The sequence below is a fragment of the Ixodes scapularis genome, unplaced genomic scaffold (genome assembly GCF_016920785.2).
Source record: "Ixodes scapularis isolate PalLabHiFi unplaced genomic scaffold, ASM1692078v2 PGA_scaffold6__148_contigs__length_123643588, whole genome shotgun sequence".
Classification (NCBI taxonomy): Eukaryota; Metazoa; Arthropoda; class Arachnida; order Ixodida; family Ixodidae; genus Ixodes; species Ixodes scapularis.
In genome coordinates, this window is record NW_024609881.1 from 46,670,486 (window position 1) to 46,684,598 (window position 14,113).

Sequence of the window (14,113 nt, forward strand, 5' to 3'; positions counted from 1 at the left end):
TTAGTGCCCCTCTTGAATTCCTCATTTCACTTCAAGTTGAACCCAATTCAGATTAAGCATATTAATGACGGTGTTTCCAAATATAACGACCTTTATAAAGAAAAACAGGGGTCACATTCAGTTAGTACGTGGTCAGAAAATGAATATTTGATTAAGGTATTGATGAAAGTTTGTGATTCGAGGGGACGAAAAATATACGGTCAAATCATGAAAGAAAAAAAATACGTTGACTTACTAACAAACTATGTATCTGAAGAGCTGGAACAGTCACGGCCAAACTTTGCTAGTCCTCTAATTAAAATGTTGGGACATTTATCGTACTTCAAAAACGTAGCCTTCTACACGACTGAAGATGATTACAAAAAGGTGTCATTACGTGAGTTTCCAGCGGAAGAAAACACACAACTAAGCGAAGATTTTGTATTTTGGCGTATAATGCGAGACGTTGCATTCGCCTTAGATGCAAAAGGTGCACACGAATCGTCTGAGGCTATAGAAAAGCGTAAGCTAACTGGTTTGTACAGCAGTCTTGAGAAAGCTAACTTAGAATTCATCAGAAACAGTGGTTATCAAGAGGCTGAGGATGGATATGGCAGTGATAGCGATTGCGAAGTCCAATGTGTGCCAGTTTTGTATTCTAAGAAGGTCACAGTAGCAACTGGCATGAGGGCAATTAATTTAGCTCATTTTTTGTCAGTATATCGCCTGAGACAGCTAGGTTTTAAGCATCAAACAGACGCCGAAAAAATGTACTTTGAAACAAAAGAAGCAACTAATTCAGTTAGGGATACAGGTTCATCCTTAGGTTTACCCAACAGCCAATCGCAACACAGGGGCGACGCAACAATAAGGTATGTTGATTTGAGTTATTGTGCTGCTTCTGGCCCTGATAACATAAATCTCAGAGATGTTCTAAAGCGAACATCAAAAGACGATGTTGTTGTTTTCGATTACACAAGTACTAATACCAAAAATATAAATATGGCTGTACACCTATTTATCACAAAAGTGGAAGTCATACTATTGGTCAATAGTGGGCTGAAGAACGAGCAGCTTGGGGCTGACATGAACCCTTATGGGACGATTAGGATAGTTGCGAAAGATCGTCGTCTACTCACTGAGCTATATCTTGTACTCAAAAATGTACTAGAACTGAGAGACGAGATTTTGCCAAAGCAGTTACACCGCATACGGAAAGCCTACAAAAATGTTGGAGCTGTTGTAACAAATGAGGCAATTTATAAACAGTTATATAGGAAGATAAGTGATGCAGGCCACGAGAAAAAAGCGTAACCGTCAAATCAACGCATGAAAATAAAATTACATCAAACGAATTCAACAACTTTGTAACAATTTACTCATTTATTTTTAACCAATTTTAACAATAAAACACAATAAAAAGTTTCAGTATTGTAGTCTTTCTGAAATGTTTGTTTTGTTTTGTGTTTTTTAGCACTGCCAGCATCCGGCTGCAACAAATAACCGAACACACTCTTGGCTTTTACACTTTTTTAGACGAGATCTTTTCAGCTGGATTATTTTTATTTCTATTGTAATCTAATAATGAATTCAGCTGGTAGATCTGGATGGATTTCCAAAATACGTGAGGGAAGAGAAAACCCGTTCCTTTCGGCACGCTCCGGATCTACAAGCCGCAGGTGCCAGCGCGGACTTCGAGCGACCCAACGCCCAACCGACGTGAACGGAAACGGAAGGACGCTCTTACCGTCAGACTCTAGCCGTTTTCCTGCCCGTCTCCTGTGCACGATTGAATTGAATTTGAATTGAAGTTTATTTGACATATGAAATGTCGGGGAGGGAGGAGCAAAAGGTTGCCGAAGCCACCCTGACGAGGCTCCATTCCCCTTTTCGGCGCTGCACCAGTCGCAGCAGCAGTGTAGAAGTCCTACATATAAAATTCAAGCTGAAAATATTATCACAGAGACTGTTTTGACATAAATTAAACACAAACAAAACACAAATTAAACACAAACTAAACACAAACCAGACATCCTAATCTTCCTCCTGCAAACGACGTGAGCGTGGCTGATCCTGCACAACTGTCGAATCCGGCCGTGCGCCAACAGCTGCTGTCACATCTCGGAGGACGTGAGACAGCTGGATACGGCAATGGTGAGTTGGCAGAGGTCCGTGCTCCGAGGTCGGCGGATGACTTTCAAGCGAAACAAAAAGTGCTTTACGTGCACGAGCGCGCGATTTGCGACCTCTAAGCGACGTGCTCATGCTTACGGTTTTATGCCTGAATTCACCTTTGGATGTTCTGCAGCAGAGGCTCTACTTCTTGTCACCTTAGCACGAACTAATTGTCGAAGTCGTGCTAGCGCGAGGCGGTAGCCTTGACCGGCGCCCTGGCTGCGCGAGCGCTTCACAAGCTCGCGCTTTTAGCATGTGTAGCCAAGAATACTCCGTGCTTAATTTTGAGACTTGTTCACCTGTAGGATGGTGCTGTATGTGGCTCTGCTGATTGAGCAAGGAGCTCGCGCGTATTGGCCGCGATATGTTTCGGTAGCGCTCTTCTATGGTGTCCCCTCATGACGTCACTACCTCGCGAACAACAAGTTCGATGGTGTTTGTAATTAGCATGGCGGAAGCTCGAAATCATTCCGCTCTCGAAGCAACACTGCCAACACAGTCAAGATCAATTTTCTTATATTCCTCTTATTTCCGTCGATGGGAATTCCTTTGCTGACGTCATAGTCAGCATTCGGCTAATCGTGGCAGGCCGACCAAAGCGACGCTTTGGATTGCGCACGTCGCCAGTACAGGATGACCGCGGGCGTTCCTGTCGTAAAATAGACCGCATAAATAGCCAATTTCACGGAAAGCAGTGAACGTTTAGAGTGGCTCAAAATGGCAGACCATAGAAGGCATTGTTGTCAGCTACGACTCCTGCATTGCGTTTCCTTGAGGACACAATTTTTTTAGTTATTGCAATATTGCTTTTCTACAGTTCAAGTGAATATTTCAAAACACGTATAAAAATTGGGATTACAGATACGAAAGACTTGAAACCATAGCCAAGCATGTGATTTGAAGGGTTGTGCCCTCTAGGAGTAGCCGTGTAAACCAATTTCATTTCCCAGTTATTACGTTTTCTTCCCATAACGTACATCCGTGAAATTGGCACATAGTTAACGCATCACTTCAAGACACCTTCAAAAACTTCGCTGCTCATTAAACCATATATGAGCCTTCGCTACAAAAACATCATAAGGTCGGTCGCATAGATGCATACATTCCTACATGCACAGCCGCAGTAACTTGTGGTCCAGAGTGACTCAGTCAACGGAACCGAAACCATTCAGCATTATTAGCCTGCGGATATCAAAACATAATTGATTTTGAGCGTTATCAGTCTCCAATCTACATCCAGTATATGATGCAGGAAAATGTTATGGGTGTGCCTCCTGGAGAGGGGGCACTCGCTGTTGTGGTCCCTGCTCCGGTTACTCAGTGGTAAAAATCTTGATCAAATTTATCAGCCTGTGTATTTCCCTCACTCGGCCGCTGCCAGACCTGTTGCACTCAATGAAAATACCATGACAAACCTTTGTGATCTTCTAAGCCAGGCTGCTATGTTGCTCGAGACCAGCAGTGCTTGCCCAAAATATTCAGTGGGAATTTGTTCGTGGGAGCCTGTGTTAAAACGGTGATTTCAAAAGGCTGTGCACAACCTTATGGGCCAAATGCCTTCTCCTGTGGAAGGTCTTCAACGGAGGAAAGCCAGGTATCCCCAAAATACCAAGAATGCTGTCTTTAAGTAATGTCATTCTACTTTATATTTTCCTCGCTTGACTAGAGAAGGGGTGCAGAACATTGGGCAGATTAGTTCTTCGGGGCCATGTTGGCATAAAGAGCTATATCCAGACTCCAATAAAAAAAAATACTTTTCCTGATGTAAGCTAGGTCTCGCTACGATGTCCTCATTTCAACTTTTTTTTCAGGGCCTGCATGTTGAATGAACGAGGAATGTGGAGGGGCTGCAATTTGAGCTCTAAGGGAAGAGTCCAGGCGGGAGCAATAAAAATGCCATGGGGATATCTTGAGCCGCGTTAAACTGGTGGCACTTGGCTGCCGGCCCGTGTTGCTACGGCGTCTGTACATATTCGCAGATCCAGATGAGCGAACGGCACAAAAAGTTCTATATTTGAGCCTGATCATTGAGGATTTCACACTACCTTGCACTTTATCAAAATCTTCGGTCGCGTGGCGTACAACGCATAAAGCTGTGCTTGAGGTCCTAAAGGCACATACTTGGGGTCGCGAATACCCACCATGAAAACAGAGTATACAAGTAGTGCTTGAAGGCTCTCGCTTCGTAGACAACACACATCAACGACAAGCCCTAAGTATTGCAGTAAGGTACTCGATGTCCCTCTTTCAGATGTTGAGTGGACACCAGGCGAAAATAAGCGGCTCCTTGACTATCACAAACGCTACATCCCCCGAATTGGGCCGCTCAAAAATTTAAAAACAAGAAATGTGTATTTATTAAAATCTCGGAAGACCTTCAGACCATACTCAAATCACAAAAAACGCCAGACGAGCGGTCAGCTATAACAGCCGTTCTGGTGTAAAACTTTTTTTTGACGTTCCTTACGAAGACGAATTGGATAGAATCAGCACCCTTACAAAATTTTTTAATGAATTTCATTTGACAGTTTATGGAGTCTACTCATTACATCTTTTCGAGTCTCAATAGAAATGCAAACAAGGTTTGTAACGAGTCCGTAAGGAGTTTACGAAAACTATTGGCCAACGCGTTCCAATTGATATTTTGACAAAGCTACCGCATAAAGTTTCCAATGTATTTCATATGAATATAATTTGAAAGTCTATTGACACCGTTTCGAGTCTGTGTTGAAAAACAATTGATTTTTTGTAACGAGTCCCTAAGGAGTTTACGAAAACTATTGGCCACCGCGTTTCAATTACGGTTTTGCCGTGCCACCTCATAAGAATTTCTAATAGATCTCATTTGAAAGTCTAGATACACTGCTTTGAGTCTCTGTTGAAAATCAAATGTTTTTTTCTACCACGTTGTACTTGAGGTTTTGACTTGCCATCTCATTAGGTATATTCCGACGAGTCGGAATATACCAAATGAGATGGCCCACCAAAACCTGAATTGCAACGCTGTAGAAAATAACATTTGATTTTCAACAGAGACTCAAAGCAGTGTATCTAGACTTTCAAATGAAATGTATTAGAAATTATACTCCTAGCATGGGTTTCTAGATAGACGGCTCTAAGGGGGAAGACGGCAATAGGTTGCATAACATGTGGTCCGGATCTAACCGTTGTTTTGAGGGAAGGGGAAAGTGAGTGCAAGTGTTTTACTTATATGTTCGCCTATATACGCATGCAAGGTTCGGAAAATGCCTGCATAAAACCGTGGGAAGGAGTAATAACTGGTTTATTAAAAATGCAAAATTCGAGTATACGGTACACTGGTTTCGTGTTCATGGGGGACCTTGTACTGCCTTCGTGTCCATGAGAGACCTTGTACTGCCTTCATGTCCATGGGAGACCTTGTACTGGTAACCTATAAAGAAAAAAGATGCACAGTTACACGTTGAACTGCTTATCTAACCTTCAATGTCCGCGCAAGGTATCCTGATCACAGCGCAGCACTACCTCAGCGCTGAATCAGTATTACAAACCGGGACATCAGTCCTTTATGAAAGGAGGACCCTCAGAACACACGATACAGGCCATGGAAGTAGCAGTGACTCGTTGCCTTAACAGGACTGAGTTAGCGCTGCACTGTATGTGTGAACCAGCCTTTAATGAAGAAAGTCACATTCAAAATTCCTACATTTTTGCTCACCCAGGCACTTAACTTACACACTACCTTGATAGTTTAATGAGTGGCACTAATAACACTGTCAGGGGCACCATAATGCAAAAGTATATTTTGCCCCCGAGTCTGCGAGAATCAATCGCTCACTGTTTTGCTGCCGCATTGCACTCTTTTTTATTTCGGCTTTTGAAAAGGTCTTCCAAAGATAAGCCAGCAGATGTTGCCGCTTATGAAGTTTACCAAATTCGAACATAGAGAAGCTAAGACTTATAAGCATCTCGCAGAATTAATATGGCAATTCGAGCCAATTGATCCATGATCGTAGACAAGCGCCGCAAAAAACACATGGACAATAAGTGGTGGTAAACACTGGCGCCAGTGTTTTATGCCCACAATTGTTGTCCCTGTGTACTTTTATTTATTTTTTTGTGTTTGTTTACTATCTTGAAGAAGTATTTTTAATCACAACGGACACGAAGGAAAGGGTAATAGGGTTCTATGCGGATCATAAAGCCATGCTCCGAATGGGTGAGTGTCAACTGCAGCTTTCACAACAGTGGCGGATCCAAAGGGCCCCCCCCCCCCCCCCCCCCATACAAAGTTGACCCCCCTCGCTCCCCCCTTTTCGGAGGGCAATTTGATATGAGTGGACCCCCCTTGCACAAGAAAGAATGGGAGAATAGTATCCTTAAAAATTTTCCGCCCACACCAAAACGGAGGTCTGGATCCGCCACACTAAGTTTGAATTATTGGGAGGATCGAGACATCAGAGGCCGAATTCAAAAAGCAAACTTACGATTAAAACTTGCATATGACAAAACCCGAGAAGAAATCCTTATTAACAAAACAAGATTGTCGCAACTTTTGTGTGACTTACAACGGAATATTACGACATTATCCAAAGTGTCTCACAAACTTTTTAGGGCAAACATGGCCGCACATCACTTGGCTATTTCGCTGCGACCAGCAATGAATATAGAAGCGTGGGCAAGAGGCATGTGTTTTGCGCACTGTTCACATGCATCCCTACTTGAAGCAGCCTAAGGACAATGCTAAACTACACACGGAGGATTCAGCCGACGAGTCTTCCGAGCTGTCCATCCTGCCCGTTAGAGCTAACGAGGTGCAGGACTGCGATCAACGGCGAGATGCGCCAATGAATCAACGAAAGAAAATGCCACACAAATCTTCAGTGCACCCAAAAGGATCCTTCACCTATGAATGGCGCGAACCTGATTTGGTGATCACTAGCGCCCTCTCATACTTCAGTAGTGATTTTCAAAGTGGTGAGCAGCTGTGCGACTCTACCACACTAAAAGGCACATTCCTGACTGGATGTGCCTTTTTAATGCGAAAGCATTATATCTCCACGGAGCGGAAAATCCGAGTTGTACCAAACGTTAACAGAGGAATAAAAGAAAGAATAAAATGTGCTTCCACGGCTGAGATTTGAACCCAGTGCTGCTGTGTGAGAGCCGGGCATGCCAGCTGCTCTGCTATCTCAGCCGCTTCGGAATGCGACATTACTCTCCCCTCAAAAAGAAGCTTGTCCCATTACAGCAAAAGACGGCATGTCTTTACCCGCTCTTCGTCCCTGTTTATCCGAGGCTGTTTTTTCATCATGTTTGACGGCATCGGCGTTGATGTGCCCGAAAGATGGCCATAAAAATATGTCCTCGGTTCGATGACATCACACTCCACGTGACGACATGACGTACCATGATGTGTGACGCCGCATGATGTAATGTAAAACAAATATTAGAGGGGCACTTAGGTATCCCCACGTGGATTGAATGCGAAAGCATTGCCATTCCTAACAATAGAGGGGAAAAAGAAGGAAGTGTCGTTAGGAATGGCAATGCTCTCGCTTTCAATCCACAAAGGGATACCTAAGTGCCCCTCTAATATTTTGTGTGGAGTAGAGCTCAAATAAACGCCGTACGGTACGGTATATCCACGATTAAGTTGCTGCTAGTCGTGAGGCTTAATGTTTTGCACCAACAATACCATAGTTTTTCCTCGGTTGCGACGAAGCGCCACTGCGCTACGAACTTGCTAGAAATTTCTGCATATGCGACCGCTTTCTTCTGGAAACCTATGGTGACCTGCCACTCACTTTTGGCCAAAGAACAGTGAAAATACCAGATGTGAAAACAGCCATAACAAGCATTAAAGAAATCAAGATGGGGGTCATAGCATTAGCTTCCTAACGTGGCGAGACTAGCACAGGATTTCTGTTACTCGCCGTTTATAAGACAGGAGTCGACTTTTTCCGGTCTGATCTTGAAAACAAAGTTTGGTTCAGTTAATTTTGCAGCAGAAGGCCCGTGCTTTCCCATTTGTAGGGTCATTTTTTCGGTTCAAAATATGACACCGAGTCCTTCCCATAAAAATGCATGGGTGCCCGCTAGGACTCTTCGAAATGATTAAATTAACTGAGGTCATGCTATACTCTGTTGCCACTCTAGAATAGCAAAGCCCCTCCCACAAAGCCCTTCACTCTTTTTAATAAGCACACACTAGAGAGGAGGAAAGCCAAGAGGACACCGCCAATCATGGCGAGCAAAGGGAATTGTGGGAGGGGCTTGTGCTATTCTATAGTTGCAACGGACTATAACAAAAGTTTACAGTACCATGAAAACAAAAAGATCAAGTATGCACAGAAATTTGCAGGAAGTGTAGCAGGGAAAGAATAGAAAAAACTGCAGCTGCAATATTTACCCTTTAAATTTCCCTCGACAGCAGAGCAGAGACGACATGCTGGTCGTCAGAGCCTGGAGGGCCACCCCCTTGTACTGGGAGCACATGTAGTCTGAAACAAACAACAAACAAAAAATTAAATGCATGGACAATCCGCACATGCTGTTATTTCGCTTCATTGGCCACTTCAGAGAAAGCAAGCATGCACACCGTTGTCCAACCATGTCAACTGCTAGCCGAATCTTCCTGCCGCCAGGATTAAGATATTGCTTGCGCTATAAAAAAAAAAAAACAATTACACACTACCCAGCTGGCACGCTGAAAGTTCAAACATTGAAGAAACTAACTCATGAAACTTCAATGCACGAGCTAAACCTCGTGGACAATACACAAAAGTATGTTCAGTGTAAACCTTGGTGCACTGCAAGGCTGCTTTACCTCAGCCAGTTTGGAACATCTGCAGTTTCATTCTTTTCAAGATATTATGCCTGAAAATTTGTGACAAATTAACTGGGTTAAAATTTTTTAACCGGCACCCGGCCCAAATATTTAGGAAGTATACTAGTGGGATAATTTCTAACTTACCATAATTATTTTCGGCATCCTGAAGGCGTCGCTTCAGGGTCCAGTTTTCATATTGGATCCACCTCACCCTCACAGCAGCAACCACACTGAAATGTTTGCAAAGTTTCAGGCAGGGTAATAAACGTCTGCAGTTTCTCTCGAACACCGCTGTCACAAATTTTGTCTTTTTTGTCATTTTGTTCTGTTTAAGGGTGGTTTGAAGGAGGGTCAATAGACCCTTTCCGAAATTCAGTGCCATCTGGTGGTTCGTATAGGAGTTTCGCTTTTGCCATACCAATGGCGGTAATGAATTTGTATTTAATCGGACACCGTCACTTTCGCAAGTCAAGGGCACGCGAGAAATTGTTCAGTGTGAGTTCTTTCTTGACCACTTTCAGTTCGATGATGACCAAGAACTTGCAGAACAAAGGTCTAACCCACACAGATGCTTCGATAAATTTCTATCCACCGAAGGGGTTTAAAGCCGATTGTGTGCCGCCCACAAATTGACTGAATCTAAGTTAGAAATGAGCACTCACGTAGCTCTTGTGTTCCATTCCTACGTCGTGTTGTACTAACCCCCCGAATGTACAGGCCTCGCATCATCTGCTTAGGAGCATCTTGAACGTCTTCCTATATCAGTCACTAGAAGGCCGCCATTGGTAGGACCCGATGCCGTTCCACAGATGATGATAGTGATCAAAGTGGCCAGACTTAATTTCGGGAAGGGTCTATTGCGATTCTCGCACATGTTTACCTGAGTGCCAAAGGCATGAGCTCGGATGAGACTATACTCCCTTTCATACTTAGGGTGCAACGCTGTCAAAGCTACTGGCGCGAGCGTGGGGCTTGATCTCGTTGATCATTTGCACGCCTTCTCGCGCAAGCAAAACCGTAGATAAAGCCACGCACCCGCGCCAGTAGCTTTGACAGCGTTGCACGCTAAGTATGAAACAGAGTATAATGCCGGCCGAACTTCAAACCAATGGGAAGAGGAAGACAAGAAGAAGGAAGTGGGACTTGGAGCGTTTCAGGTTGACCAACCACGAACCTGTGACAACCGCATAGGTCATTCAACATACGTCCCATACCACTTAAACACTGTGTCAAACTGCATTTTGAAGTGAGTCCCAGTTCCAACGGTGTATGAATAAAGGCATCCATTTCGTGGCATGCCTTGAAATGAATCGAAGTGACGCAAGCTGGGAACACACTGCTGCTGCTTCATTTGGGAATAACTGCGGCCCTCGGCTTTATCACATCACAATTGCAAAATGAAAGAGAAAAAAAAAGGCAAAAGGAACAACTGCTTTAGCAATCTAACCGACAAATGTAAACCCAGTTCAATTCTAGAAAGCCACAGGGGACCGAAGTTTGTCCTAACAGTACAATCCAGTCCACTTCCATAACTTCAAAACAAAAGATGGATATCCTCTTCAACCATATTGACTGAAAAGGAATATTGGCTCTGCATGAAGCGAATTCCAAGGAAGTCTAACTTCTGAAATGTAATGAAGTATTATCAATGTAATCAATTTATAGTTGAATGACATCAGTACACTGCTAAACCAATAAGACATTTTCTAAAGCAACGGAAAGAAAAGTAGCATTAGGAATTCAATACATGCTCGGTTGACATAAGCTACAATTTCTTGGACCATACACAGAATGAGTGGCAACTTTTCATTACGCTACACATAGAACCAAACATTAGGACAAATAAAGCAAACCCAACTAGTTAAAAAAAGAAAAAAAAAATTCTAGCTTAACGAGAAAACGTGTGCCGAGAAAATAGGGAGTTTTAGAATATCGGGCGCTACTTTACCGCGCGTTACGGACGGTAAAATAGCGAGGATTGCGGCGAAGAGTTTTAGAAAGCGTTTCTCTGCCGGGGACCCCCCAAAACGCAAGCGTCTCGCGCTTAAAACGCCACCAAGATGTCGCGACAGCTTTTATTTGGAATTTAGAACGTTTAATCTTGAAAATTAAACAAGCTTTTTGTCCAGAGTAACATTTTTATAGTTGTTTTATACTCAATGCCGCATGTTTTGTTTTTGTCACTGCCAAGCTGCTCTGTTGTACCAGAGCATTGAAGGACTCTGGTTGTACTTACGAAGCCCAGACGATCCACTACCCAGGCATGCTTAGATGTCTGCCACGATCGTAAGTACACGCGCCTCGATAGCTTTACGCCTCGATAGCTCTGAGCTGTGAATCCAGCGATCCGTGGCGTTTTGAAAACGCTTCGACCATACCGACCGCGGGCGCCGAGTGCGACTCACGTAGTTCCCGAGCGGGCGACGGCGTCGAAGACGCGATCAACGGAGATGTCGTGGGAGCCGCCTTTTGCGGTACCCACGCCATTATCGAGAAATAACGGGCCCCAAAGCTCGAGTCCGAAGCTTGTTTTGGGTCTCCGCATGCACAGCAGCCACGAGATTACTCTAAAACTCCATAATGTTCACTTCTCGTTCAACGCGTACAATGCAAACAAAGAAGTATGCTTACCAACTGCGTTGAGTTGCTCGTTCTGTCGCGTCGTCGGTCTTCCGCGCTCTTCTTGAACATAATCATCACTAGAGAAACTTCACAGATAGATAAACTTGATTAAATTAGCACATTTCCATGTCTAAAGGCCATTTCCATCCCGCGACTCGCCCAACGATCGGCAAAACTTGCGAAACCATGGCGGAAAAAGAAAAAAACAAAGAACTGGTGTCGCTACCGATGGGGCGTCGAAGACGCGATCCTTAAAATATGAAACCGAAACCAGTAAAGTTACAATACTGAAACCGAAACTGACCAAATCGCGGTAGTGGGGCGCTGTAAATAGGTCTGTTCCTCTGGTCTGTTCCAGAGCCGTTTATGGTCTGTTCACATGATGCATCGTGTTGGCGAATCTTGTGGCGCAAAACTAGGTTTCGGGAAACAGATTCCCCGTCTGAACTCAACCGAAAAAAGTGGCGCGCCTCCGAAAAAAGTGGCGCGTGTTTCTCACTTCTGCAGCAATTTTTCGCTGAAACCTCACCGACGCCCGTCAATCACCCGAAGGAGAAACGCGGACGCTGCCAATGGCCGCTCGACTTCGCTATGACGTCTGACCTTCGAGGAGGAGCGAGCTTTTGGAGGAGTCTGATTTTTGGCCGATCCCGTATCCGAGCTTTGCCGAAAGAAAACAAACAAACATGGCGAGCGACAAGCCCCCCTATGCGACAAGCGAAGAAGCGGTGCGTACGGGCGACGAGCCTTGGTCCTACTCGGTTGCAGGTGTGTGAACGGCGCCTACAGTACGGATTGGGGGCGCGGTGCAGATTCGTCAACAGTCGCGGCGGGTGCAAGCACCGTATAGAAACATGATGACTGGGGATAACGTTTTTTATTAGCGGTGTAAAAATGTCTAAAATGCTTCGAGATCATCTCGCGGTTTTTCCCGGGTTTGACAGGACTAGTAAACCCAGTGAGCCGAATCTGACGGAATTCATTGAGTGGCATTAATAAAACAGGCTGTCCCTTCACACTGTGCGTACTTCATATCATTTTGATGCGAAACGCTTGGTATTCCCGGTGCAGATGACAAGGTTTGGCGGAATTCTCGTGAGTCAATCTGTCACAGGTTTCGCGCGTCAAACTCCACGTGTGAACAGGCCGATTTCGCGAAATCTTGGTTTCGCTAAACTGTGGCGCGTTGAAGAGATACATCGTGTGAATAAGCCTTTAGGAGTAAAAGAGAGTGAATACAGTTATTATTTTAAGCACAGGAAATAAATCTGTATATCAGAACTAGCACCGACGCGCTATTTGTTTCGGGTGCAATGCAGTAGGGAGTAGATTTATTGATTTTTTTTTTATAACACTCATTTCAATGTGTAATGAGTAAACTCAAAAGAATTGCTATTGATTGGGTAACGATAAACCTCACTTGAATTTGTAATGAGTAAACTCGAAAGAATTGATATTGATTGGGTAACGATAAACCTCACTTGAATTTGTAATGAGTAAATTCAAAAGAATAGATATGGAGTGGGTAATGATAAAACTCATTTAATGATGAGTTTCTTATGAGTTTCATTTGACTCTATAAAAACACATTAGAAGCTCAATTGAAACTCATTGTTCATTTTTGTAAGGGCATAATGGACGACAGCATCGAGCCGGAAGTTATGAGGAACGTGCATGGGGCAACGCACAAGAAGGCTATGCCAAGCAGTCAAGTAAGGGCGGCCGCAGCAGCAGCAGCTGCAGCAGAATCAATATCAACACCAGCCGAAAGTGCCGTAGCCAGCACGTCTCCCACAAGCTTAGAGGAGTCGCCCCAACCAGCCTGTAGAACTCTCCACGCACGGAGCATATGAAGAAGTTCTTCACTGAGATGGCGAAGCTTGAGGAAGCAAGAGCGGTACGAAGGGCACGACCGAAGGAGTTGAAGGAAGAAAGGCATGCAGCCAAAAGGAAGATAAAGGAAGAGAAGTGTGAAGCCAAAAGGACGCTAAAGGAAGAGATGCGGCTGCAACGGCAAGAAATGCACCGAGAGAAAATGCGGCTTCTCGTCATGCTCGTGACCCAGCCCGAGACGAAACAGGATTGAGAGAACTTTTTTTATAATTGTTGTATTCTTGACACGAGTGCAATAAGTTCATAATTTGGAAGTGGACCTTCCATATAATCTGAATTAGATACTTCAAAAGATGTTTAGACAAACTTACCTAAAAAAAGTATTTGAAAATACAAATTCTTTCATGGGAAAGACAGCTTAAATACTGAGAATAAAACACACCGAAAGGAAAGCATTTGCAAACACAAACACAGAAATATATTTACTGGAAGCATAAATGTTTATATTGAAATACATGGTGAAACGCTCTTAGTACTGTCATGGTACTGTGAACCGGTACTCTACGGTTGGATCTGAATATGCAAACCTTACCCAGTCTATCGACAGTCTTTATCAAAAACCCAGATCCCAGGGCTCACTGGTCAGCGCAGGCCCGCTCTCGTACTGTAGTGCTGCTAACGTTGGGGAAGGGG

The 14,113-nt window shown here is 44.1% G+C and overlaps 1 pseudogene; it reads left to right on the forward strand.

The window, feature by feature from the left end:
- Window positions 1-300: 300 nt before the first annotated feature.
- On the forward strand, window positions 301-13,673 carry LOC120837395 (annotated as a pseudogene).
- Window positions 13,674-14,113: the final 440 nt, after the last annotated feature.